Raw genomic sequence first — 5,090 nt, forward strand, 5'->3', positions numbered from 1 at the left:
TCTGCCCTCCCTTGCAGGTCTGGTTCCTCCCAACTGCCCTCCCCTGCTGGCCATCTTGGTGACCACATGGGGCAGCCATTTTTGACCACATGGGGGTGGCCATCTTGGGCGAGGGCATAATGGTCAATTTGCATATTACCTCTTTAGTATATAGGATTCATATATATATAATTTTTTATTTATTTCAGAGAGAGGAAGGAAAATGGAGAGAGAGATAGAAAGATCAATGATGAGAATCATTGATCTCCTGCCTCCTGCACGCCTTCTACTGGGGATCCATTTGCAATGGAGGCATGTGCCCTGCAAATCTCATGAGTTGCTCAGTCATACAGTTAGTTTTGGGAACACTGTGACTGTTAGATGGATCCCCACTCCCAGTCAGACCAGTGCTGTCTTGCATCTTTATCACTTTCAAATACATTAACCCCACTTTGTTTTTCCAGGAGCTGTTGTAAGCCTTTGAGGGACTGCACAGCCAGCAGCTCTGTTGACTGTGGATGGTTAGCAGGGTCCCCCGCAACTGCCCTCCCCTGCCGACCTGAAGGGTTTGGGTGCAGGAAGTGGGCGGTAGGGCCCTGCTGTGTGCCTGCGGCACAGAGGTAGGTGGCTGAGTCTGCAGGCTGGGAAGCTGTGATATAAAAGGAGCTCTGTTTGATGGTGGTATCAAAGGTGGCCCTCAGTCTTCCTACCAGTTTTGTTCGCTCATTTTCACGTATTAATAGCAAGAAGATGGGGCCTCTTCCTGGATCTTGTCGGTACCACTGGAAGAACACTGGAGAATAATTTGCATAGCTGCAGGTCAGAACAGCCTTTTCACTCTCCTGGATGCTCAAGGACTGAGGATTCTGTTCCATTTTTTGGCTGCTCAACCCTAGGTAGAAACACAATGCCAGGAAAAAAAGGTCTCGTCACTACACTGAGTCATTTTTTTCTTCCCACAACCCCAGATATAACCAGAGTCAGCAGAATGGATCTTGGCCCTTTCCCCTCCATCCAATGGGCTATGTCCCTGGATCCCTCTGTCCTCATCACCAGGAAGACTCCAACTCACAGTCCACTGAAAGCCACAAAATCACCAAAAGAACTCGCAGAAACAGCCCCATTCTTCTCTCAAAATGTGGATGCAGTCCCTCATTCAAAAAGCCATTCTCTCTAGTTTGGTGGGTGTTACTCAGGTTATTCTTTCTGGGAGGAAGTCTCTGTTCCCTAACTATCCAATCAGTGACAAGCCTGTTCAGTCTTTCACACACTTCAAAGTGAACTTTGTTTCAAATCTGAGGGAGGATCTGAAGAGATAGGAAACACTGCCATCTTCTGTTCAAAAGGTTTTTATAATACAGTAATGGAATATGCTGTAGAGCAAGCTTGTCAAACTCAAAGGCCAACATGGGCCTAATAAACAAGATTTAAGTTTATGTGGGCCACAAAAAAACAAAAGCTTCAATTTTCATAGAAACATAAGTTTATTTTGATAGAGACATGCTGAATACAAAGGGATGAAATAAATGAGTAATCATTAACATAAAATAATAGAACATTTTAATAAAAATTAATATTTTTTTCTTGAACATTAACTTGCCAGACACTGAATAACTGCACAAATTAATGTGTAATGCAAATAAACCTATTTTTCTTATTCTCCAAAAGTGAAATATTTCCCATTGCAGACACCAAACAAGTCAGTCCAAGACTAATAATGTGGCAATCGGCTGCTAAAATATGTGCTGCTAGTATTAGTGGAAAGAAATGGTGCACCTGTGCATAAGGCCTGTAAGGGAAACGAATGCAACACGATTATAGTAATCAGTCATTAGCGAACGTTATAGTTCGTTATTAATAACTAGAGGCCCGGGCATGAATTTGTGCATGGGTGGGGTTCCTCGGCCTGGCCAGCAATCAGTACTGATAGGGGCCGTCTCACCCAGTCCCGATTGGGGCTGATTGGGGTCGGCTAGATGAGGGGAGGGACCACAGGAGGTTGGCTGTGGGAGCACACTGACCACCTGGGGGCAGCTCCTGCATTGAGCGTCTGCCCCCTGGTGGTCAATGCGCATCATAGCGACCAATCGTTCAGTCAACCAGTTGTAATGGTCGATTAGATTTTTATATATATACTAGAGGCCCGGTGCACAAATTCATGCACCAGTGGGGTCCCTCTGCCTGGCCTGCAGGATTGGGCTGAAACCAGCTCTCTAACATCCACCAAAGGGTCCCGGATTGCAAGAGGGTACAGTCCAGGCTGAGGGAGCCCACCCGTGCCGGGAGAGATGCGGAAGGTTGGTTAGCCAGGGAGGGACCACAGGAGGGCTCCAGGGCATGTCCGGCCCATCTTGCTCAGTCCTGATCAGCCGGACCCCAGCAGCAAGCTAACCTACTGGTTGAAGCGTCTTCCTCTTGGTGGTTAGTGCACATCATAGCGACTGGTCAACCGGCCGACTATCTGCCCCCTGGTGGTCAGTGCACATCATAGTGAGCAGTTGAGCGGCCTTAGTATATCATTAGCATATTACGCTTTGATTGGTTGAACCGCCAACCAGTCAACTGAACACTTTGCAGATTAGGCTTTTATTATATAGGATAGATTATGTATTACAAGATATTGTAAAAATTGAGTTACAAAATTTTTATTAAAACATTTCTTACATACCGTTATATTGGCTGGGCTGCAAAAATATTTGTTGTGGGCTGCATGCAGCCCACGGGTCATGAGTTTGACATGCTTGCTATAGAGCAATGCTTCTCAGACTTAATGTGCAGACGAATCACCTAGGGATTTTGCTAAAATGCAGATTCTGTTTCTTTAGGTCTGAGTGGGGCTGGATAGTCTATATTTCCAGCAAGCTTATTGGTGATGTTGGTGCTGCTGGTTCTCAGGTCATACTTTAAGTAGTAATTGTAGAAGAATGCTTGTTGAGTCTCAGTAGTACATGGAAAGGGAATTGGCAGTATTAAGGTTTGATACAGGACAAATGATCAAGTATTCCAAGGTCTCCATTCCAATGCCCAGTCAAACTATTTCATTGTTCCCACAACAGTTGCCTGAGGATATCATGAGCAGTAGATAATGTAAAGCACAGGAGAACCCCTGGCTGAATTCCAGGAAATTTTCTCAGATCCAAGGAGTGAACCTCCTCTCTTCACTCGTATTAGCCTCCCCACAGGTAGGAAAATTATATTTCAAAAGGTCTTTCTTCTTGATCCTATTGGGCTAGCACAGTAAATATTCTCTTTAAATCCAACAAGGACTTAAATCAGCACTTCATACAGAATGCTCTCTGAGATGCCCTGTAAATTGTTTTACAAGTACAACAGTTCTCTGATCGCTTATATCAGAATTTCTTTTTTTCTACTTTGCTGATACCAAGATGGATGTAGTGTAGTCATCTCCTCAAATATATGCAGGCCATTCTCTGACCTAAATAATAGAGGGTAGCTAGGTGACAGTCATCTAGGGACTACACGAATATATGGAAGAGAGGAAGAAGAGAATGGGCTAAAGTATAATGAGAAATAAAGCTGGAAGGAGAAGATTTTGAATGCCTGTGTTTGTAGGTTATTTATTAGCAAAAATACTACTGAGACTTTTGAGCAAGTGAGTGATATTATGAAAATAGAGCTCTACACATTTAAGCTGGCTGCTTGTCCATAAGAGTAATTTGGGGTGGTAGGTTGATAGCCATTGTGTAGTGATCTTTTTTTTAGTCTTCACCCAAGAATACGTTTTATCGTTTTGTTTTGGTGGGGGTTTTTTGTTTGTTTGCTTGGGGGGCTTTTTTGTTGTTGTTGTTTTGAGAGAGAGACAAAAGGAAAGGGGGAGAGAGAGAGAGAGTAAGCAATGTGGGAGAGAAACATTGATCAGTTGCCTCCCATACACACAGACACACCCCAACCACATATCAGACCTGCAACCTGGGTAAGTGCCCTGACCAGGAATCGAACACAAGATCTTTCAGTGTATACCAACTGAATCATACTGGCCAGGGCTGGAATAATCTTTAAAAGTTTGTGCTCCGGCCTCCAACTGATCTGGTTTTGAAACCCAGCTCTTCCATTTAATCTCTCTCACTGAGCTTGAGCAAGCTATTTAATGTTTTCAAGCACCAGTTTCCTTGTCTGTAAAATAGGAACACCATCAGGATATTATTAAGAGGACTACATAGACTACTACATACAAAATGCTTTGTATGTATAGTATACAAAAGTTCAGACTCAAAATCTGAACTATTAATATAGGAAAAAGAATACAATGGAAATTGCACCAGTTAGAAGGTCATTGCTGAGGTATAGGTGACTAAATCAGGATCGCTGAACTTCAGAGCTAGGAGGAATTTTAGAGAATGTAGAGAAAATGATGCATTAGAGAATGTAAATCAAATAAGATTCATATTTTAGAAAATACATAAAACAGTTTTAAAAGAGGACAATCACTACTTATCAAACAAGGATATACATTATTATAGGGACAGAAAACTTCCCTTCTTCCCTTCTAGGTTCTTTGGCTGACCTAATAATTAAATTGACATAAGACAGATTAACAGGAGAAAAACAAATTCTGTATGTATGGAACCTCCATAAAAATAGGAGATTCCCTGGCAATCAGGTAACTGTAACTTACTAGGATATACCAATCTGAGCTGAGAAGAAGGGGATAGGGATCTGGGACTTCAAAAGGAAGGAAAATAATTAGCAAGAAGATGAGAAGAGCAAATGTTTGGTAAACAAATCTTTGCCATGGCATGTAAATAAGTTTGTCTGATATAAAAAGTTGCCTCTGGTAATAGCTCTCTTTCTGGTACAGGCCCCTTATCTAAATTCTTTTAAGCAGTGAAGGGGAGTAAAAAGTTCTTCCTGAGTCTCCTGGGCCCTGGCTGTCTTCGGTTCAAAATAATCCCCACGTCAAAGCGGGACATTCTGGAGTGACATATTCTGTTCCTCCCATTATCAATATCTTGGTGTATTATTTTCCAACCTTTACACAATTCATATTTTTACTTAGTAGCAATCATATTAGTTAATATCTTGAATCTTTTCAATTACCACTTTCAAATAGTCATTATAGATTCTCATAAATACCATTAATTTGCTATGTA

Source organism: Myotis brandtii, unplaced genomic scaffold (assembly GCF_000412655.1).
Source record: "Myotis brandtii unplaced genomic scaffold, ASM41265v1 scaffold1203, whole genome shotgun sequence".
Classification (NCBI taxonomy): Eukaryota; Metazoa; Chordata; class Mammalia; order Chiroptera; family Vespertilionidae; genus Myotis; species Myotis brandtii.